This window comes from Macaca nemestrina, chromosome 7 (assembly GCF_043159975.1).
Source record: "Macaca nemestrina isolate mMacNem1 chromosome 7, mMacNem.hap1, whole genome shotgun sequence".
NCBI classification, from domain to species: domain Eukaryota; kingdom Metazoa; phylum Chordata; class Mammalia; order Primates; family Cercopithecidae; genus Macaca; species Macaca nemestrina.
Window position 1 is genome coordinate 179224509 of NC_092131.1, and position 24159 is coordinate 179248667.

Genomic DNA, 24159 nt, shown 5'->3' on the forward strand with positions numbered 1-24159 from the left:
CAGGAGTCCCTGGAAATTTCACCAAATGTTGTGTCAAAACTGGGAAACAGAAGAACTGCACCTGATGAAACATTCCATTAATCACTCGAGTCCTCCCCACATACGAAGCTATGTAAAAAGTGTTCCCAGAAGGTAAAGTGAGCAGGAGGGCTGTGAACACACAAAGAGAGAGCCACTTCGTCCACGGACCACAACAAAAGAAACGCTAATGAGTGCCGACGACACGCTGGAGTCCAGGGCTCTGGGCGCAGCTGGGACGGGGACACTCAGGGTCCCACTGTCCAGATGGGAAACCAGGGTGGAAACACCAGGGAGCCTGTCCCAGGGTGCAGAGCTAGTGAACAGTGGTTCATACTGCGACAATCCCAGCTGCCAGGCTCTGGGGCTCCTCGGGACAGAATCCTGTTGACTTCACTCTGGGGTGCGAGAGGCGGCAGCATCCCCCAAAGGCACCTGGAGAAGTGGTGTTACCCTCCATCCCCTGTCCCCGGCGTTACCCTCCGTCCCCCTGTCCCTGGTGTTACCCTACTTCCTCTGTCCCCAGTGTTGCTCACCATCCTCCTCACCTCCAGGCCCCTCTCCCTGTCCTCCCTCGTTTTCCTGTTCAGCCAGAGCACATCACATGTCTCTTCCCTTTTCAAGAGACTCAGCTGCACCCAGAGGCATTCCAGCCTATTCAGGATGGGGCACACACCCTGGGGAAATGCCAGCACAGGGCCGGAAGGGCCTGAGACCCTCTCACTGTCGCCCAGGAAGGATGGAACAGCCCACGGTCATGCTCATTGTCAGGCAGGATGAAAACTTCTGGGTCCGAAATGTTCTTTTCACTGGAACTGTTCGGACCATTCGTGAACGAATCAGTTAAATACCAGCAAGTGCAACTCCCACTTATTCTCTGGCTAGTTTTCCACCCACCAGCAACCACACTCCTAGGAATTATCCCTAACGCAGAATCAGCGCCTTGTGCCTTTAGGAAAACCTCTTTCTCTCCAGCTTTGTCCTCCTTCCACAAAAGGTGCCTCTGACTGCCTCACTCGCTGTACCAGGATTTCACTCGGCTATGGAGGAAAATCTGCGTGGGGCTCAGAGGTGGGTGGTCCCTGCATGGGCAGCAGGTCTGTGACATCCTCCGAGGAGCCTGGCCCAGGCCTGCCTCACACGCCAGGACTCTGCCTTCTGGCCCTCGGGCCCCCGAAGCTGCTTTCCCTCCAGGTGTCATGCCCCGGGCAAGAAGGCCGGACAAGGGCCCAGGGCTGCTGTGGGTCAGGAAAGCCTCCTGACACCTCCCACTCCAGGACCCCCCATCAGCATCCCAGCATCTGGACCTGTGTCACCAGCCGCTCCGCCGTACAAGAGAATTGGATTTTCAGCTGGGTGTGCTGCTTCCCTAAACAAAGTAGGGTGTTGTTACTCAGGAAAAAGGAGAAAATTGGCATCTTCTTGGCAACCCCGCGACATCCAGCCACCGGTTCTCACCATCCCAGAGATGTCCATCCAGGGCAGATAGTGTCTTCAACCGAGCGCCACTGACCCAGAAGTACAGTAATTAGTACACTTTCACCAGAATCACCCACTCCTTCACCTTTACACTCAAGAAAAACATGTTTGCCAGGCAAATTAGATGTCCAGGAGGTGTAAGGAAACCCCAAGCCTGCTTTAAGCCTCAGACTTTTGAGACCGTTGAGGGCTGTGCGCACAAGAGCAAGGCTGCACCCGAAAGCTCTGCTTCTGCCGGACGTCATGGACAGACCACACGGCTCAGCCACATGGACCCTTCCAGGACTTCACGAGAGGGACTTCCGTGGTACATGCAATGATGTGCACTTCGTTCAGCCTCGAGCAGACCACGCCCTCGTTACAGGGTCGGTGGTCCACCTCCTGCCATCAGCCCCCCACCTCACCGAGGGTCTGTGTCTGCATCTGAAAGAACTTTGCTGTTTTACCTGGGTACCAAAATGCAGCATCGCGATGTTTAAAGGTCTTTAAATATCAACACTCCGGGTGCAGTCCTTGTCACTTTAATGCGGTCACTCGATGCAGGCCTCACTCACAACTCTGAGGTAGCTCATCCCTTCCCTACCTAACCAAGGAAGAAACGAAGGCATGGAAGGTGCAGCTCCTAAGGAGCAGATTAGGATTCAAACCAGTGAACTTCGTCACATGCTGACCTACCTCTCAGGCTGAGATAACGTTGAAAATTAACCAGGTAGAACAGCGTTCCATAAATCGGCTGGAAATGGTCCTTGTGCATGGGCCTGTGGTTACTCCCTGAAGAACAAGACCATTAGCCCAAAAATCCACCTGTGTCACACTCAAATGTTTACATATACAACTATTTTTTAAATAACCCAATCAAGCATGTTCACAGCCATTTAGAGCCATATAGATTGTCTGCTTCGCTGACAATCAACCCAAGACCTCTGTTGGCAAAGGGCACGGTGCCGGGTCCAGAGAAGGCGGGACAGAGACACAAGCAGGAACCTTTCCATCCCTGGGAGCCTCGCTCTGATCGGTCCGTGAGGACACGGTACAGACCGCGTGGCACAGGCAGACGGCAGGCCAGGAGAAGGGGCTGCATTGCCGGGAGGCAGTGCTTTGAGCTCTAATGGATGGAACACTGCTAACCAGTGAAGGTGGAGAGAGGGCACACGTCTGAGAGCATGTAGAGGCAGCAAAGCACAGCCAGCCTCGGGGAACCAGAAGCCACAGGGACATCAGGTTGGGTGCTGCTGTCTGCCGGCCACCGGCTGGGGGACTGTACTGGGCCTGGAGGGACATCCCTGACACTCCCCACCAGATGCCAGGGGCACCCCCAGCCCCAGGTGAGAACCACGGATCCCATGGCGAATGAGGCCAGCCTGTGAAAAGTGGGGCTGGGACAGCTCTGTACAGCTTAATAGGAAAGTTGGGTTCTATTTTGTGGGGTTTTGGTCACGCCGATGGCTAGTCACGGCTGTCCGTCAGGAAGTGATTTGAGGACAGACTAGAGAAGGGGCTGCCCAGACCAGCGGAGCATTTACTGCCTGGGTCCAAGGAAAAGGAAATAAAGGCTGGCGATGTCACAGTGGGGGGGAGCACAGAGCGAAGGAACTGGTGGAGACACAGGGCTGGCCCCGCACAGGGCTTTGAGCAGCTACCCGGGGGTCGTCCTATCAATTGTCCTCATGGCCCCAAGAGGCTGCTGTGAGGATCCATCTCCTGAGGACAGAACTGCTCCAGAGCCACACAGCGAGGATCCACAGAACCAAGATCCGGGCCAGCTCCAAAGAGGGTGAACTTGACCCCTCAGCCATGGTCCTAAGACAGGGATCGGAGCCCCCTGGACACACAGACACAGGAACTGCAGGAAGGGGAAACGGATGCCCCGGACCAGTGGCAGGACCCAGGGTTTCAGCCCTCCAGGGCCACTGGGACCAGCCACTGCACAGGTGGACACACGGTGCTTTAACCCGCGCTGGGGGAAGGAGCCCTCACTCTCAGGGTGGAGACCGCAGCTCGATCGGGCCAGCCTCCCTGCTGGACACAGCCTGAGCCACACAGGATGCTGAGGTGCCCCAACGTTGGGGTGCTCAGAGCCACTCAGCTGAGATCGTGGTGCTTTCTGTAACCACCCTCGTTTCTTTATGACATAGATCTGGACTCCATCCTTTGCAATGTGTGGGGTTCTAGGAAGAGGCTGGCCAGCCGGGGAAGTGTCCTGGGCTCTGTCCCAGTGATGACGAACTTGGCTCCCCACAAGGGCGGCCTGTTCACCACAGTGACCCCCGGGGACCACGCCCGCACCCACCTTGCTGAGGATAATTCACTTCTCATCCGTGAAAGAATAAAGCTAGACTAACTCAATTTCACACTCACTTCCAACTTTAACAACTTGTGTTAGGAAATCAAAGACAAGGACTCTGACCACGTCACAAACCCAGGAAGCAAAATCCGAGACTAACGGAATGATGCCACCTTCGCAGTTCCGAGCTTTACTAGTTGTTTTTCTTTTCTGGTCTGTTTTTCTCTTTTGGTTTAAATAATTAAAGACTCTCGTTGACAAGAAAAAAAATTCTCTATGAAACTAAAAAAAGTGGTTCTAATTAAACATTTAAACATTCTTCCATATGCTTTATAAACAGTTGAAATTACAGCTCTACTTAGTGTTAAGTACTTTAACCAAATGAAAGGTTAATTATACAGACTGGCAATTATAAAAAATAAGGCTACATATTCATGGTATCATGAATAATTAATAAGAACCGTTTGATTTCATTCAGACCAGGGATTCTGTGCTAATAGGCTCTCAGCTGTCTTGAAATAATGGTGAAATTTTAAAATTACTTTTGTACTTAAACATGTCCCCAAAGTGAAGCACAGCGGCTAACATCCATCATGGTGCCCTGCAGAGCGACCCACCCTACTATGGCCGACACCCTGATTCCCGAGGGCTGCATCCCGGGGCTGTACTAGTGCAGAGAATGTTCAGGAAACAGACCAGGTGGCAGGAGGGGGTCTTGTCCTCAAGGAACCTCATGAGTCTTGCTAGGGGGACAAACAGCGAGACAATGAAACCAGCAGCCACGGAATCCCGACAGCGATGCTCAGGCCTCGCTATGCATACCCCCTGGCTGGCACCTCCCTGAGACCCGTCTGGCACAGGCAGCGGCAGGTTCCGGCCCTTGGAGCGCAGGGATGGCAGCGCAGGGCCATCAAAGCGGGTGGCATGCCGACAGCGGCTTCTCTGCAAGAGCTCCTGGCTCTCGGGGAGCTGAGGGCTCCTCAATGGGAATTTCTGGCTGAGCTCCAGGGGAAAGCGGGTGGGAGGCCCGTCTCCTCTGCCCCCATCTCCTCTGCCCCAACCCTGGAAGAGGGTCAGATATCAATGCTAACTCTTGTGCTGACTCAATTAATTCAAACAATTCAGAAAACAAACTTGCTTTAAGTATTAATTTCCTAAAAAGAACTAACATGAGTTCAAATAATTCACATAATTAAAATGATTTTAATTGTTAATTTAATTAAAACATCTCCATTTTCACAGCATCATGTACCTTGGTACTTTCTCCTTATTGCATTTCCCATCTTCCAGGGCAGGTTTCCTTCCACCCAGGGCAGCAGCGACTCTGGTGTCTCGGGTATTCCCAGGCTTCCGTCAGCCCCTGGGGGGCTTACAGTTCTGCAGCGGTCTCCATCCTCATTAATCTGCATAAGAACATCCGTCCGCAGGGATGTCCTGTGGCCCCGTGGCCACATCTGACGCGCAGCTAAACGCTGGGCGTGTCGCCTGGTGACAGCAGATGACACAACTGTGGGCAAGGTAGCACCTCTGGGCGCCGACACTCTCGATGAGTTTTTTACAAGACCATTCTTTAATGGGTGAACCCTGACAGGAAACACTAAACATTGTTTTTAACTATTTTTATATCGAGACAAATCTTTGTCAAACGTTCACTCAATGTTAAATGTCACTTCTCCAGCCAACCCCTTTAAGAATACCTAAAACTTAAGACTGGAATGACGCTTTCAAACACATACTCTACTCATGTATTCCCGGGAGCAGAGAGCAGCTTAATGTTTTCACGATACACAGGCATGAAGTTTGGCGAAGGCATTTTAATATTTTTACCTGAATATTTTAATTAAATCAAAAGATCATTTTCACTCTAATACTCTACTTAGAATGTAATTTTCCATTAAATAAACAGTCAATGTTCAGTAACCCACGTGCTGATAAACTTTTGAAAACTTTAGAAAGTATTAAGTATAATCAAAGATTACCTTTAATTTTCGAGCTGGTAAGAGCCTGTGTCAGGGAACAGAGTTGAGATTGAAGAGATAAAAGCACGATTATTTTCTTAAAGAAAAGCGAAATTCGTAAAAGAGACCACGTGATTATATAAAGAAACACAGAATCCGTTTTCAGAAATGGCAAACATTGACCACAGAACACCAGCGTTGCCCGTGATGAGAGAAACAGTTAAAAGGAAGAATTCACGGTGGCCCAGCATAGATCAGGTGTGGGAGGACAGAGAGGTGATGAAATGCTCCTCCTTCTAACTTTCCAGAAAGGCACAAATGGCCAGCACTGTAACTGAGGACCACGCAGGCACCAGTGTGAACTCAGACTCCATGGCCAGCACTGTAACTGGAGACCACATGGGCAACGGTGTGAACTCAGACCCCACGGCCCACACCGTAACTGGAGACCACATGGGCACCAGTGTGAACTCAGACCCGACGGCACCTGCCTGGGCTACTCCAGCCAGCACCAGAACCTGTTCTGCAGCTGAACTGGAAGCTGATTCTGGAAGGAACTGAGGAGCATGAGGACGAGATCCTTCTACCTCAACAGGGATCAATTTTTTAATGATTTATCCTCTGGTAAAGGGCAGAGGCTGGAGATCGAGTTGATAACAATTATGCCTACTAGATGAACACTTTGTAAAAATCCCTGAATGGTGGGATTCAAAGAGCTTCTGCATGAGTGAAGAGCCATCCACACGCTGAAAGAATGGTACATGCCAACTGCTTGGAGACAGACCTCCTAAAACTAAGACCCTTCCAAAACTTGCTGTATGTAACTCTTTAGCTGGCTGTTCATTTGTAATATTTAAAATGTCCTTTGTAATAAATCAGCTAAGCAAACTGTTTTCCTGGGTTCTGTGAGCTGCTAAACCCTAGCAAATCTAACATAAAAAGGAGTTCTTGCCGGGCATGGTGGCTCATGTCTGTAATCCCAGCACTTTGGGAGGCCAAGGCGGGAGGATCACCTGAGGTCAGAAGTTCAAAATCAGCCTGGCCAACATGGTGAAACCCCCTCTCTACTAAAAATATAAAAGTTAGCTGGGCGTGGTGGCAGGCACCTGTAATCCCAGCTATTTGGGAAGCTGAGGTACAAGAATCGCTTGAAACTGGGAGGTGGAGGGTGCAGCGAGCCGAGATCACACCACTGCACTCCAGTCTGGGAGACAGAGCAAGAGTCTGCCTTGCAGGGGGTGGCGGGGAAGGAGTTCTTAGGAACCTCCAATTTTTAGCAAAGTCAGACAGAGGTTCTTCACTTTTTAAAAGATTCTTTTTCTTTTTGCTCTTCTGATTGAATAATTTCAAATAACCGGTCTTTGAGTTCACTGGTTATTCCTTCTGCTTGATCAAGTCAGCTCTTGAAACCCTGTATTGATCTAGTTCAGTTACTGTGTTCTTCAGCCCCAGAATCTACATTTCTTTTATTATGGTTTCTCTTTGTTGATATACTCATGTTGTTCATGTATTCTTTTCCAGATTTTACTTGTCTATCAGTGTCGTCTCACAGCTCATTGAGCTCCTTTAAGGCAATTTATCTTTAATTCTTATCAGGAAATTCAGAAACCTCCATTTCTTTTTCTTTTTTTTTTTTTTTTTTTTTTTTAGCGGAGTTTCACTCTTGTTGTCCAGGCTGTAGTGCAATAGCACAATACCAGCTCTCTGCAACCTCCATCTCCTGGGTTCAAGCAATTCTCCTGCTTCAGCCTCCTGAGTAGCTGGGATTACAGGTGCCCATCACCATGCCCAGCTAATTTTTTTTTCTTGTATTTTTAGTGGAGCTGGGGTTTCACCATGTTGGCAAAGCTGATTTTGAACTCCTGGCCTCAAGTGATCTGCCTACCTCGTCCTCCCAATGTGCTTTGATTACAAGTGTGAGCCACTGCACCCAGCCAAAAACCTGTATTTCTTTATGGTCAATTATTGTAGATTTATTTTGTTCCTTCAGTAGGGTCACATCTCCTTGATTTTTCAAGGTTGTTCAATATCTCCCAGTCTCACAGAGCTGTGCCAGTTGCCATAAGACACCCTGTATTTCTCCTTAGAGCTGTGCAATGATAGCCTGGGATGCTAAATGCATACTTCATTACTCTCCTTTCCTCCACTAGTCTCACATATTCCTCTGGGGGAGAAGTCTAAGGGGTCTGTGCCTTCTACCAGTCTCACAGAACCATGGGGGTCACCATAAACCTCCATACAAGCCTCCTCAAAATTCTCTACCTTGGCTTAGGAGTATGGGAGTCACACTGCAGACAATGGAGGCATAAGAAAGACATCAAAGACCCCTGTGAGCTTCTAAATCTCTACAGGCATCAGTAAAGATGGGTGCTAGACTGGGAGGCATGCCCATCCTCATGGGCAATCGCAGGATTCTCTAAGTCCTCCAAGGAGCCCAGCAATGGCTTATGTGGGCCTGGGCCACCCTTGCCAGCAGGGAGTAGTACTAAGGATGAGATCCACCAATGGCCACTGCTGAGTTATGCCAAATGAGATGTCCAGACCTCACAGTGCCTAGGAGGACAGATGGCAGAAGCTCAGCCAGGCCACGGAGATTAAAACAGTGCTAGGGGCTTAATGTATGTTTTTAGTGGGTCTGCTACATGTCGAGTTTGGATCTGGAGTCCAGCCTATAATCCTAGCAAAAATTAAACACCAAATATGATATTCAAAAAAGTGTATGTGGCTAAAAACATATGTTGGAAATACACATGACTAGAAACGTCTGGATTCAAAGAGAAATTGCTAATTCCATAAATATGATAGAGGAATTTAATAACAAGATCACACTTACATAAATAATAAATATCAACTCTATATTTATCTGAGTTGTAAAGACTTTTTTTCCCCATCTCAGTACACTAGTGGGTATATGTCATCAGTAAAATCAAAGGAGTATTCCAATTACATTCATGATATTAGTAAGTCTGATAAATAAAAGTAGCCAGAACCATAGAATTGGGGCTACAGCTGTGATCTTCAAGGAAAGTAAAACTTTAAAAACACTCATAAACCAAGATAAAGAAAAATAAAACAGTAGTTACTTGACTTTCCAAATTGTTACAAATGCAGTACATAATAATAAAAGTTAAAAAGTTAAAAGAATTTAATAAATAATAAAATAATGTAATGAATGAACAGATTTGACAGAAATCAATAGTTTAAAAGTTTTGAGAGCAAGATCATGAAACCAAAAAGACTCATGGTGGAAAGAAAAAACACAGGTAAATAAAAGAGACTGTATTTATTTAAAAGTAGTAATTCAAAATCTAAGAAATCAGAACAATTGTATTCTAACATGAATACATGATACATTGATTAATTTCCATGAAAATAGAGTTAAAACTTTCCCTCAGTAATCAGCAGAAAAAATCTGATTAGCTAATTTTAATGTTTAAGTTATACATCAGAGTTCATGTCAAATCACTTCTACCTCCTTTGTAATGTAAATGCTTTTGAAGGAGAAAAATAAGCCTGTCCTCATTAGTTTATTATGCTAATCAAAATGAACATAAATGCAACAATAACTAGAATTTTAACCAACAATTTTCATTAATTATATTTGCAAAAATCATTAATACACTTTTAGCCATTTGGCTATTTATTTTGGTCACCTGGCCATCACTGGTATGGTTAAATAATACCAGAGCATTGTAAAGTGGAGTTAATTGCAATAATAAAAGGATAATTCCATACTAGAAAACGTATTACTTTCACATATTAATTTTAAAGATTAAAAACAATCACATCAACTGATGTTTGAAAAAACACTTTCAAATAATTTAAATCTTTAAAAGTAATTTAAAATCTTTAAAAATCATATCGAATTGTGAGGACTAATTATTCTTAATCAATAAAATCTAAACTATATATTGAAGAGTTAACAAAAGAACCATTTCCACTTAAGGTAAGGCTGGAATAAGGAGGCTGGCTGGGGCTGATGCCATTCACCACTGCACATGATGCCTGAGGTGGGACCAAAACAAGACGGAAAAGGAGAGGGACTACAAAAATGGAGTCAAAGACATGAGACTGTAGTTATTCTCAGATGATGTGACTGTAAACTTGAAAAAGTAGAATCCATTCTAATTATCAATACTAATAAGAACATTTAAAAAGTGGGCAAAACTATTCTGAATAAGCTGAAATCAGTATTTCCTGTTTAGTAACATTAATCTTTAAACAAAGCAAACACACAAAATCAGTCTCTATTTACAATAGCAAAATATTATGAGGAACATTTGAAATAAATTTGTAGGCCCATGTAAAGAAATTTTAAAACTTAATGAGGACATTAAAATGACATGAATATAGCCTGAAAATAATATTATTAGATTGGAGGACACAGTGACATAAAACCCCGGTGACTGCAGACTCACGGCAAGCTAGACTTAAAAGTCACATGTAGTCTTTCACATGTAAAAAATGAGAATTAGTCTAAAAGCCAATTTTGTCTAAATTTTGATTTTTGGTGAGGATATAGTCAAAATAGTTGTGAAAAGAAAAAAATAAAGATGTCAAATTTCATGTAAATCTATGTTAGTTGGAAATTTAAAATAAGTCATGTAAATATTCATAATATTAAACAATATCATAAGTGGACTCAATAAAACATAATATTTTATCATATAAAATAGGTCCTGCCTTCCTGAGGAAAACATAAAGTCAAACGGCATGAAGGAAGGATTTTGGTTTCGCTACAGAAACATAATAAGACACCTAAGTGTGTATTTGTGTGTGTGTACATACAATTAAACTACAAAATATAAAATAGCATCTAAAATACATCAAAAATGAGTCACGCAGAAAAATTCATTTTACACATACATCTATAAAATAATAAAATGTATTCAGCCTCACAATTACTTTGTGAACTGGAAATAATAATGAATTGTCATTTTATCCAAATCTACAAAAAACATACATACAGTATCAAGTTCTGGTTAAAGTAGTAGATGAACTTTATGTGGTAGTTAAGAGTATCTACAGTTTGTGGGCTGCATCTTGCTATATTACAATATAAAATGTACCATTTATTTACTCTGCGATCAAACCCCCAAGTTACCCAAGTGGAGGAACCCTCAGACATTTGCAGATAAGTCAGTGTGCTAGTAAGCAGCATTCTTTACAAATCTATGAACATCAAGGTCTCCTTGGAACAGACGTGCTGTGAACAATTTCTAAAATACCCTCCTGTTAGACACTTACGTTGATTCCATTCTTAAAGCAATTACTGAATAAACAAACTCCATCGTGTGGATGAAATGCTACTTTAATTTGTCATAGCTATCATTTTCTAAAGTCTTCCTTCTAATCCAAATCATTAATATTTTGAGGCTAGATCAATACTGATTCATTGTTTTAAGCTTCAAATGCATTATACAATTGGGCAGAACAAATTTCCTCTCATTAATCTTCTTTTCCAGGATTTGTCAGGTATTCCCAACATTAATTCACTACTAATATGCACAGTGTTTCTAATCATGGTCAACAAGATCTGACAGTGCATCATCCCTAAACTATCCATACTTGCCTCACTGACATTATGTGGCCCACTTCCACACCATGTCTGGGTGTGAAGGCCTTCCCATATGATCCCCCGAATGGAACTTCACAAGTTAGAAATCACTGGGTCACAGTGTGATACTGTGAAGATGGGATGAAGTTAAGGGAAGGCTATGAGTGAGTTAGGAAATGTGTTAGGCAGGGTCAGATATTACGAAATCCTAAAAACAACATTTAAGGAGGGAGATGACAAAACAATCAGTGAATAATATGACTTTTTCCAGTGAAAATGTCATATCTAATTGTTCTCCATTTTTCTTCTCTGAGCTTCTTTCTAAGGCAAGATGTGTCTTGAGAAGTCCCTGCTGAATGTTAGGAACATGCATTTCAGGACTTCCCATCGACATACCCTCTTTCTTTATCACAACCACATATATGGGGGCATAACTCAACATGTGAAAAAGACAGTCTTCTGCTTTTCACTGAACCTCCAGGAATTCGGGACAATAAACTTCTACCTGGAGACCAACAGGTGAGTTTTTCTGCCCCTTCCTTCATAACACCCTTCTTCCCTAGTAAAGTCCACACACATCCTTACATGGCAGCTGTGGGTATATGAACTGGTCTGATCCCTTTTAGTCACAGAGCCTGAAGTATCTGCTAGTACCTGCTGAACACAGAGTCATGGGTGTGAATGGGCAATGCTTTTTCTTTCTCTGGTTCCTGCTGAAGTCTCTGCTAGTACCTGCTGAGCACAGAGTCATGGGTGAGAATGGGCAATGCTTTTTCTTTCTCCGGTTCCTGAGCTTCCCAAGCTCTCTCTCACTTCTGGATCCTGAATACCCAAATCTTATTGCCCTTTCTCCTCCAAGCTTCCTTCCCGGAACCAACAGCTCCTCCTCATTAGAAAGACACCTTTGTTCTCTGCTTACTTTAAAAAGTCTTGCTCTTTCCCTATCCACTGCCTTATGTCACTATGTGTATGTCTTGGGGCAGGTGGAAAGGTGAACAGAAGCCAGTAGACAGTAACCAGCACCAGCTTAACAGGAATGACATGATCTGGATGCGACAGTGGCAGTTTTCCCTTAACATCCCTGCCCCCTAAAGATTTGAGATCAAATTTCACACTCTTAAGTAACAGCAATTTGTCTTTCACGGTTTTAATCATATTGACTAAAAGCATTTGTCTTTTCCAGAACATCACATTAAGTCATCCAAAAATATAAAAATTAAAAAGATGTAATTATTGGCAAAAAAAAAACATAAAAGGTGAGCTTTCGAAATATCTTTGAGCAATTTATTCATTATGAACACATGGAATCTGTTGGAACAAAGTTCTAGGACAATTCAGCCCATCCTTCAATAATTTCAGAAAACAGCACAAAGAAAACTTGATATTTATACTTAGTTGGAAATTTTATCCTACAGTCATTAAATACAGAGATCATATAAAGGAATAGAGGAAGATGTTGAAAACTAAACTAACTCAAATCATCAATATTCTTACAAAGTGCACACTGAATTAATGTAAAAGTATTTACCAAACAAAAAGTATTTTCAATACATAATTAAGACTGAAAAGTATTGAGGCCTCATAAACTGAACCTGATACAACAAATTTCAAAGGGAAACTAATTTGGAAATCAGAAAATCATCTAAGGAATTTGAGAATTAGGCTTCTGTTGCCCCCTCTGCTACTGACAGTCAGGGCCCCCTCATTGTATTCTGTCCTCCACATCTCTGCTGATTGCCGTTTTGTCTATTTCCATTTACCCCACTACTACTTGCTCAGGTCACTCTCCTTCATTCTCAGTGTTTGTTCAAATTCCTCACACCCATCCACTTCCCATCTAAATTTCCCTCCCCTTTTGTCCCTCGCTGGCCCTACCTCCCTCTTCTCTTGTTTTCTCCTCACGATCCTGCCCCACCTCGACATCCACAGCGATACAGTGAAGAAGCCCCTGCCAAGGAAGAGCCCACTTCTCAGTGGGGCACCGGGAAGGTCACCGCTAGTGGGAGGTGACTGTCAGAAGGACGCGGGCTGTCACAGGATTGGGCAGGTCCCTTACCCCAGGCCCGGACTCAGCTTCCTGTCTGAAGCGGTCACCCCGAAGCGGGGGGTTTGCGGAGACGTAGGGCCTGGCGGAGGGAAGGATGGGGAGACATCTCAGGGAGGACTGGCGTCTGCCAAATCCCAGGGCTGCCCTGAGCTGCCAAGAGGGGCAAGGGTGGGGACGACGGGAGACAAGCCATGTGCCGAATGGGGACCTGACGCGGCGCGCGATAGGATAGGCGGACGGTGAAGAGAACTAGGGTAGAAGGGCTGGACGGGGCGACCTCAGTGACGGAACCGGACACAGACGCAGATCTGGCAGCTGAGCGACAGGCTTCGGAGCATTTCAGGGCTTCGCGGGGCTCCCCGCCTACAGTGGGGCTGTTGCCGAGCCTGTGACGTCCGTGGAGACCCACAGACCCCGGGTATGGAGGATGGCGCAGGAAGTGGACTGCGTGGCTGGATTTGGCCACAAAAAGCGGAGGGCACTCACCCGAGCGGACCTTGGCTCCGGAGAATCCGTTTCCGGGTCAACAAAAAACGCCGCGCGAAGGGCGGGGCCAGTACGTGCCGGGCGGGGAGGGGTGAGGCAGACAAAAAGGCGGGGCCGGGCCGGGGCGGGGTCTCGGGTCGAGGCAGGGCGCATTCTGAGTTCCCGCACGCGCTGCTTGCTTTTCCGACCCTGCCAGTTTTTTCCCCTGGGCTGAAAGCGCGTGTCTGCGTCCGGTTCTGTTTGAGTGCGTTCAGTGCACCTTGGGGGCGCGCCGCTTCCAACTTCCTGTTAGGTAAGAGGCGCGTGAGCCTCTTGTGCCGGGGGCGGTGCTGCTGCCTAGTCGGCGCCCGGCGGGGACGCGAGTCCGTACGTGCCGGCGGGAGCGAGAGGCGGGTGGGCACCCTCGCGATCCCGCACTCCGCCTCTGGGTAGCAGCCTCCCCGGCCCCACACGTTGTGACGCGCGCTAGGGCTCCGCGTTAGCGTGGAGTCAGAGGCGTAGCAATCGTCGGGCCCAGGGCTGGAGGGGCCTGGACCGGGTAGGGTCTTGCCCTGGACACCGCGCCGGCCGCTGCTCCGCACGGGTTCATTGCGTTCCTATTTTCAACCTGTCCTGCACCGCATCTGAGATGATTTATAAATTCGGTACCTTTGGGACAGGCGTGGATGATCTCCCATAATTTGCTTCCGTTATTAATTTCTAAATGTATTGTAATACCACTATCTAAAAGTATTTTTTATTTGAAATATATTTTTATATATATACATGCATATATTTATTTCTGAAACTTGTTTCCAGTACGTATAATGAGGCTTGTAAAGTGGATACTGTTCAGGAGATAGGTGGATTTTGCTTTTAAGTAGTAAAGACTTAGTTGGTGACTATTACTGGGGCTATTTGATAAAGATGTCTTTTTTTTTTTTTAATGAACATTAAAAGCAGTAAGATTGGATTTCTGGATTTCATTATCTTGATTTATATCTTAATTTGTGAAAAATGTAAGTTAACTCATTTTTATTTCCTTTGTAGAATCTGAAGTTTGTGCTACCGATGATTATTTCCAAAAAAGGCACACTTCTGGTTTTCCCAGAACTAATGCTATCTTTTCCATCTTTTGAGTTTACTTGATATTAATGTTTGACCTCAAATCATGTTACATTTTGGAAGAAAACTTTCTCTTAGCCAATGGAACATAAACCACCCTGGAGTTCATATAAAGGAGGCGTTAAACGCCTCTGACAGTGTCATGTGTTAAAACTCATGACCAAACCCAAGGTCACATAGTTTTCTGTGTTTTATTCTAGAATTTGTATAGTTTTGTCACTGGAAAAGGGATCTTGTCCCAGACCCCAAGAATGGGTTTTTGGATCTCACATTGGAAAGAATTTATGGCGAATCACAGAGTATAGTGAAGTTAAGGTAGTTTATTAGCGACTACTCAACTACATAGCAGGGCGTCCTCAGAAAGCAAGAGGAGGAATGCACCTGTTTTAAAAAAATTATTTTTTGAGGCGGAGTTTCACTCCTGTCACAATGGCATGATCTCGGCTCACTGCAGCCTCTGCTTCCTTGGTTCAAGGTTTCTCCTGCCTCAGCCTCCCAAGTAGCTGGGATTACAGGCGCGTGCCAACACATCCGGCTAATTTTTTGTATTTTTGTTAGAAACTGGGTTTCACATGTTGGTCAGGCTGGTCTGGAACTCCTGGTCTCAAGTGATCTTCCCGCTTCAGCCTCCCAAAGTGCTGGGATAACAGGCATGTGCCACCGCGCCCGGGCTTAATGTTTGTTTATATAGGTTATTATAAATAGTGTTGTCTTTTATAAAGGCTTGTGATCAGTTTGTGACAGGCTATTAATATTGTTACTTGTCTATGTTACTGTGGATTTTAACAAGAATTTATGAGTGTATTATTACCTTTAAAGTAAAACTTATTTTTAAACTAAGAATGCTTTTTTGTTCTTAAAGTCCTGGTACATTTTTATAAGTTTTATGTCTTTATTTATTAACTTGTTCCCGCAACCATAAATATTTTATAACCAAAAGTACTCAACCCCCTAAATATATAATCCAACAAATTTAACTTGTGTGTGTGTGAGGCAGGGTCTCACTCTGTCGCCTAGGCTGGAGTGGAGTGGTGTGATCATGGTGGGCTAACTGCAGCCTCAAACTCCTGAGCTCAATCAATCCTCCCGCCTCAGCGTCCCGGGTAGCCGGGACTACAGGTACGTGCCACCATGCCAGCTAATTTGTGTGTTTTTTGTAGACATAGGGTTCTCACAATTTGCCCAAGCTAGTCTTGAACTCCTGATCTCAAGTGATCTGCCCGCCTTGGCCTTCCAGAGTGCTGGGATTACAGATATGAGCCACTGCGCCCTGCCCAGATTTAACTTTTTTAAAACCTTTATTTAAAATAAAGTCACTGTGGTTAAGAGGCCTCTGACAGTTTCGCGTTTTAAGTCTGAGGACTATGTTGAGTAAATTTTTGCATAAGTTGTAAAATGTGCATTCATGTTGATTTTATTTCCTATGGTTTCCAATTAATTGTGCCTTCTGCATTTTTATAAATTCACGGGCTAGTGGGCTCTGTGTCAGTTTGCATTTCTAGAACGATAACGCCAAACACTCCATGCTGTCTTTAAGTGGTGCAGCGGGATGTGTAGCAGCGGGCACGGGGCTGCGGACAGCGCAGTGAGCTCTAGGGCGCTGCAGTGCCCCCGGCCGCCAGCAGAGTGCGCGCGAGTCCGTCTTTTCTGAGCCCTGAGGCGGCCGAGTGCTACCTCCTCGCCTGAGTCCTGCGAGAGCGGGAGCCGCGTTCTCCTCCGCACATACTGGGATACGCCCCTCGCTTTTGGACACCTCGAGCTCGCGTCCGTGGTGAATAAAATCCTTCCTTTTTCAGCCTTGGCAGCTGAGGGGCAGAGACCCTTCCTGTGGAAAATTAGAAACCAAAAGCCCCTGTGAATCCAGCACACTTGAGGTTCGTTCTCTGCACCCAAGGCGAGGCAGCCACGGAGCCAAGCCACGGTCTCGGAACAGAAATGTAGCCTCAGGAAAGCAACTGGAACATCCGCCACACTGATAATAACCCCCGTAGTACTAAGAACACTCCATCTGTGATGCTGGTGTTAGCACCCGTTGTATACAGAGATCACACCGTCAGGGTAACGTGACAGCTGCTGTCCAGATCCGACCCTAGGAATGCGGATGTGTCCCTCAGAGCGCACGTAACGCCCAGAATGCGGGGATGAAATCGTGTGCCTAACGCCACACCTGTCACACTTATATAACCTCCGGAACACGCAATCTGTCCCTCCGAGCACACACGTAACCACTGGAATGCCCGTGACACCGTCAGACTAATGCCACACCCGTCACACTCATATAACCCCAGGAACATGCATGTATCCCTGAGAGCTTACGTCCTGTCCAGGATGCGGCCATGGCCTTTGCAGCCCACAGGAGAGCGTCTGCAGCTCCCAGGGTGGGACCCTCTGGCTCTTGCTGGGGCGCTGGGTTGACAACCTCTGCCGGACTGGGTTTGGGCTAGATTTGGCCTGTCATGAAACTTCATGTTGTTGTCTGTGCCTTACTGACGTGGTATTGACACAGTTGATTTAAGAAGCAGTTTACTTCCCAATAATGTCATACTTCTGGGAAACTTACAACAGCAGTTAGTATGCCTTCTCTTTTCTCTCCAATTCCCCAGTGGTTATTGCTGTGCCATATTTGCAGCTTCACAAAGAATACCTCCCTGTGTTTCACCAAAAGCAGGAACAGTCCTCCAGATGATCCCCACATAACCCCCAAATTAGGAAATATACGGTCTCTATGTGAAAGTCCAGTCCGCAGACCTATTTCACTTCATTGCCTGCCCCAGCTGGGAGAAAAATGTGTTTTCATGTGGGCCCAATTTCTTTTTCGGGAACTGTTCATGAGACTCAGTTTTCTGGGGTTTTTTTTGGTTGTTTTTTTTAAGACAGAGACTCACTCTGTCATCCAGGCTGGCATGCAGTGGTGCCATCTTGGCTCATTGCAACCTCCGCCTCCCTTGTTCCAAGAGATTCTCCTGCCTCAGCTTCTGGAGTAGCTGTAATTACAGGCATCTACCACCACGCCCGGCTAATTTTTTGTATTTTTAGTAAAGATGTGATTTCACCATGTTGGCCAGGCTGGTCTTTAACTCCTGACCTCAGGTGATCCACTCGCCTCAGCATCCCAGAGTGTTGGGATTACAGGTGTGAACCACCGCATCTGGGCGACTCTCAGTTTTCACAGCCTTGACAGATGTAAAGAGCAGAGATGACTCTAAGCTGGGTCTGCCCAGCGTTTCGTCCTAAACAGGTGCAGATCCTGCATTCCTGGTAGGAACACCCTGGCCTGATGCCATGTTCTCCTCACTGTGGCCCACATGGAGGAGCACCTAACCACTGGCGATCTCACTTGGTAATGGCAAATATTCATTTACAATCACAAATTTCATCCTGTCAAGCTCTGGATTTAAGTTAGCCAATGATTTCCTCTGGCCTTAGAACCATGGCCTCCAGACCCTGAGTTCTCCTGCCTGCTGTCCTCTCCCATCCAGTCTGCTACAGCTCCCTGCAGTCCCTCTCATGGGGTCATGGGCTTCCAGATGTCTTGGGGATTTTGTGTGGGTTCCCCCAACCCATTCACCCACTGTCCACCCTAGTTTTTTAAGGCTTTGTTGAGATAAGTCCTTCAAGTCACAGCAGTTACGATATCTAAAAGTAGAAAAGTTAATAATGTGAATTTCTAAAGACAAAGCATTATTTATTAGATCATCTGTGAGATGACCCTCTTTTTTTTTTTTTTTTGGAGATGGAGTCCCCCTGTGTTACCCAGGCTGGAGTGCAGTGGCATGATCTTGGCTCACCACAACCTCCACCTCCTGGGTTCAAGCGATTCTCATGCCTCAGTCTCCTTAGTAGCTGGGACTACACGCACCTGCCACCACAGCTGGCTAATTTTTGCATTTGTAGTGGAGACAGTGTTTCACCATGTTGGCAAGGCTGGTCTTGAACTCCTGACCTCCAGTGATCTGCCTGCCTTGGCCTCCTAAAGTGCTGGGATTACAGGCATGAGCCACCATGCTCAGCCACCCTCAATTTATAAATTAAGGAAATACTAGTTCCCTGGAACCAAAATTCATGTTTGAAATAATTAGGAAAGAAAAATAAAATCTCGGTGCTGAAGGAAAGGCAAATCGCACAGTTGATTGTCGAAATTGCAGAAGAAGACTGGGCGCAGTGGCTCACTCCTGTAATCCCAGCACTTTGGGAGACTGAGGTGGGCGGATCACCTGAGGTCAGGAGTTCGAGACCAGCCTGGACAAGTTGGTAAAGTCCCGTCTCTACTAAAAATACAAAAATTAGCCTGGTGTGGTGGCACACACCTGTAGTCCTGGCTACATGGGAGGCTGAGGCTGGAGAATCGCTTGAACCTGGAAGGTGGAGGTTGTATTGAGCTGAAATCGTGGCACTGCATTACAGCCTGGTTGACAGAGTGAGACTCTGTTTCAAAGAAAAAATTTTTTTTCAGAAGAATTTACTGGACAGACTATTACCTTGCTATATTCTCTAGCCCTGTGTTAGCAGTTGCAAGGTATTTTACGTTTAAACACTTATATTTTTCTTTTCTTTTTCTTTCTTTTTTTTTTTTTTTGAAACAGAGTCTCACTCTGTTGCCCAGGCTGGAGTGCAGTGGCACTATTTCTGCTCACTGCAAGCTCTGCCACTTCCCAGGTTCACGCCATTCTTCTGCCTCAGCCTCCCGAGAAGCTGGGACTACAGGCGCCCACCACCACGTCCGGCTAATTTTTTTGTATTTTTAGTAGACACGGGGTTTCACCAAGTTTGCCAGGATGGTCTCGATCTCCTGACCTCGTGATCCGCCCGCCTCGGCCTCCCAAAGTGCTGGCATTACAAGCGTAAGCCACCACACCTGGCCTTAACACTTATATTTTATATAGTCATTTGGTATAGTTATCAAAAAGTCCTGTCCACATCATGACGACCTATATGAAATTTGGAAACCTCTTCATCAATACAATGGAAAATTGGTAAAGTAAGTGTAGATATTTAAGCGGATGAATTATTAATATTTAAGTATTGAAATGGAATGTAATAATGTCATAGTTCTGGCATGGGACTTGGGGGGCTTCCTCTGTTGCCTCTTGCTGGATGGCAAATTCTTGGCCTGTGGAGACTGAAGGATAAACTGTCACCTTCGTTGGAAACCCTAGTCCAGAATGAAAGTCCTCATTTCAGGATATACCATTTCCTCCCATGTATTTTCTTTTTTGAGACGAGTCTTGCTCTGTCACCCAGGCTGGAGTGAAGTAGCCTGATATCGGCTCACTGCAACCTCTGTCACCTGGGTTCAAGCAATTCTCCTGCCTCAGCTTCCTGAGTAGCTGGGGTTACAGGTGTGCGCCACCACACTGGCTAATTTTTGTGTGTGTATGTGTGTGTGTGTGTGTGTGTGTGTGTGTGTGTGTGTATATATATATATATATATATATATTTTTTTTTTTTGGAGGCAGAGTTTTGCTTTTGTTGCCAAGGCTAGAGTGCGATGGTGCCCTCTTGGCTCACCGTAACCTCTGCTTCCCAGGTTCAAGCGATTCTCCTGCCTAGGCCTCCCGAGTAGCTGAGATTACAGGCATGCACCACCAAGCCCAGCCAATTTTGTATTTTCAGTAGAGATGGGGTTAGTCCATGTTGGTCAGGCTAGTCTCGAATCCCAACCTGAAGTGCCCCGCCTGCCTTAGCCACCCAAAGTGCTGGGATTACAGGTGTGAGCCACAGAGCCTGGCGCTAATTTTTGTATTTTTACTAGAGAAAAGATTTCACCATATTGGCCAGGCTAGTCTCCAACTCCTGACCTCAAGTAATCCATCTGCCTTAGCCACCCAAAGTGCTGGGATTACAGGTGTGAGCCATCATACCTGGCCCTTTCTTTCTTTCTTTCTTTTTTTTTTTTTTTTTGAGACAGGGTCTTGCACTGTTGCCCAGGCTGGAGTGTAGTGGTGGGATCTCAGCTTACTGCAACCTCCACATTCTGGGCTCAAGCAGTCCTCCCACCTCAGCCTCCCTAGTACCTGGGACTGCAGCTGTGTGCCACCATGTCCAGCTAATTTTTGTATTAGTAGAGACGGGGTTTTGCCATGTCATCCTGACTGGTCTTGAACTCCTGGACTCAAGTGATCCACCTGCTTCAGCCTCCCAAAGTGCTGGGATTACAGGCATGAGCCACCTTGCCCGGCCTATTTTTAACTTTTTGATGAAATACCAAACTCTGTTACAAATAGGCTGCACCATTTTATATTCCGCATACCGTATTTAATGGTTGTGATTTTTCTCCGACTTTGCCAACCCTTGTTATTTTACATTTATTGGATTATAGCCTTTCTAGTGTGAGTGAAGGAATATCTGGTTGTGGTTTCAAGTTTGGATGGCCATAATGATAATGATATTGATCATCTTTTCATGTACTTCTTTGCCATTTGCATGTCTTTTTGGCAAAGTGTGTGTTCAACTCTTTCTCCATTTGTAATTTGGTTGTTCTTGTTGCTGAGTTATATAAATTTTATATATATTGTAGTTAACAGACCGTTGTTGGACATATAATGGGCAAATATTTTCTTCTTTTCTGTGGGTTGTCTTTTCTCTTCCTCTTTTTTTTTTTTTTTTTTTTTTTTTTTTTTTTTTTTTAGGAGACCAAGTCTTGCTCTGTTTCCCAGGCTGGAGTGCAGTAGTGCACTCTTGGCTCATCATAACCTCTGCCTCCTGGGTTCATGCGAGTAGCTGCGATTACAGGCATGGGACACCATGCCTGGCTAATTTTTGTGTTTTTGGTGGAGGTAGGGTTTCTCCATGTTGGTCATACTGTTCTCAAACTCATGATCTCAGATGATCCGCCTGCCTCTGCCTCCGAAAGTGCTGGGATTACAGGATTGAGACACCATGCCCGGCCTTTATTTATTTGTTTGTTTATTTATTTATTTATTTATTTTATTTTTGAGACAGGGTCTTGCGCTGTTGCCCAGGCTGGAGTAGTGGTGTTGCCTCGGCTTACTGCAACCTCCACATTCTGGGCTCAAGTGGTCCTCCCGCCTCAGCCTCCCTAGTAGCTGGGACTACAGGTGTGTGGCACCATGCCTGGCTAATTTTTGTATTTTTAGTAGAGACGGGGTTTTGTTATGTCCTTCTGCTGGTCTTGAACTCCTGCACTCAAGTGATCTGCCTGTTTCAGCCTCCCAAAGTGCTGAGATTACAGGCATGAGCCACCATGCCCATTGTGTTTTTAACTTTGTGAGGACATAACAAACTATGTTACAAATAGGCTGCACCATTTTATATTCTACGTATAGTATTTAATGGTTTTGATTTCTCTCCAACCTTGCCAACACTTGTTACTTTACATTTGTTGGATTGTAACCTTTCTAGTGTGTGTGAAAGAGTATTTGGTTGTGGTTTCAGTTTGGATGGCCATAATGATAATGATATTGATCATCTTTTCATGTGCTTGTTTTTCATTTGCATGTCTTTTTGGCAAAGTGTGTGTTCAACTCTGTCTCCATTTGTAATTTGGTTGTCCTTGTGGTTGAGTTATACAAATTTTTTATATACTGTAGTCAACAGACCGTTGTTGGATATATAATGCGCAGATATTTTCTTGTTTTCTGTGGGTTGTCTTTTCACTTTCTTTTTTTTTTTTTTTTTTTTTTGGAGACCGAATCTTGCTTTGTTCCCCAGGCTGGAGTGCAGTGGTGCACTCTTGGCTCACCACAACCTCCGCCTCCTGGGTTCAAATGATTCTTCTGCCTCAGCCTCCCGAGTAGCTGGGATTACAGGCATGTGCCACTACGCCCAGCTAATTTTGTATTTTTAGTCGAGATGGGGTTTGCTTTTCTTGGTCAGGCTGGTCTTGAACTCCCGTCCTCAGTTAATCCTTCTGCCTCAGCCTCCAGAAGAGCTGGAATTATAGGCGTGAGCCACCGCTCCCGGCCCTAATTTTTGTATTTTTAGTAGAGACAAGGTTTCGACATGTTGGCCAGGCTGGTCTCCAACTCCTGACCTCAAGTGTTCCATCTGCCTCAGTCTCCCAAATTGCTGGGATTATAGGCGTGAGCCATCATACCCATTCTTTATTTTTTTAAGATAGGGTCTTGCACTGTTGCCCAGATTGAAGTGTAGTGGTGTGATCTCAGCTTACTACAACCTCTACGTTCTGGAGTCAAGCAGTCCTTCCGCCTCAGTCTCCCTAGTAGCTGGGACTGCAGCTGTGTGCAACCATTCCTGGCTAATTTTTGTACTATTAGTAGAGATGGGGTTTTGCTCTGTCATCCTGGCTGGTCTTGAACTCCTGGACTCAAGTGATCCTCCTGCCTCTGCCTCCCAAAGTGCTCGGATTGCAGGCGTGAACCACAGTGCACAGCCAACTTACTTGATAATGTCTTCTGATGCATAGTTGTTAATTTTGAGGAAATTATTTCTTTTGTGGCTAGTGCTTTTGGTTTCAGATCTGTAACACCTTTGCCAAATCCAAGGTCATGAAGATATATCCCTGTTTTCTTCTAGAGTTTCTATTTGTAACTCTTATATGTAGGGCTTTGAACCATTTTTAGTTACTTTTTCTGTGTTGTGAGGTAAGTGTACAGTTTCTTACCTCTGACTCTAGGTAGTCAGATGCTAGCAGCATTTGTTGAATTTAGTGGTCTTGGCTCGTGTCAAAACTCAGTTGGCCGTAGAGGTATAGTTTTATTTCTGGACTGGACATTCAGTTCCATTGATTTATATTTGTCTCCTTATGCCAGTATTATGTTGTCTTGATTACTATTCCTTTGCAGTAATATTTGACAATGAGAAATGTGAGCCACTAAGTGGGCTTTTCGTTTTCAGGAGTGTTTTGTCTATTCAAGATCACTTGATATTTATACAAAGGGTTACGGTCAGGGGTCAGGGTTACAGTTGTTAGGTTTAGGGTTGCTAACATTAGGTTTGTTAGTGTTGTTAGGGTTAGGGTTGTTAGATTTAGGGTTGTTAGGATTTTAGGGTCATGGTTTTAGAGATGGGGTTGGGTTAGTGTTAGCATTATGTTTGTGGTTGGGTTTGGGGTTGGATTTAGGGTTTGGGTTGGGGTTCTGTTAAGTTTAGGGCTAGAGTTAGGGTTAGGGTTTAGGGTTAGGGTTTAGGTTTAGGGTTAGGGTTAGGGTTTAGTGGTAGGGGTTAGGGTTAGGGTTTAGCAGTAGGGGTGAGGGTTTGGTTCAGGGGTTAGGGTCAAAAGAAAAATCTTGAAAATCGTAAAAAT

General features: G+C 45.3%; 1 long non-coding RNA gene across 1 annotated transcript; it reads right to left on the reverse strand.

Moving 5' to 3' along the window:
• Positions 1 to 4964: 4964 nt before the first annotated feature.
• Positions 4965 to 13876, reverse strand: LOC139355532 (uncharacterized). The gene is made up of 2 exons (XR_011606314.1): positions 13830 to 13876; positions 4965 to 5266 (listed from the first exon to the last, which is right to left on the reverse strand). It is a non-coding gene; the product is annotated as an uncharacterized lncRNA (long non-coding RNA).
• Positions 13877 to 24159: the final 10283 nt, after the last annotated feature.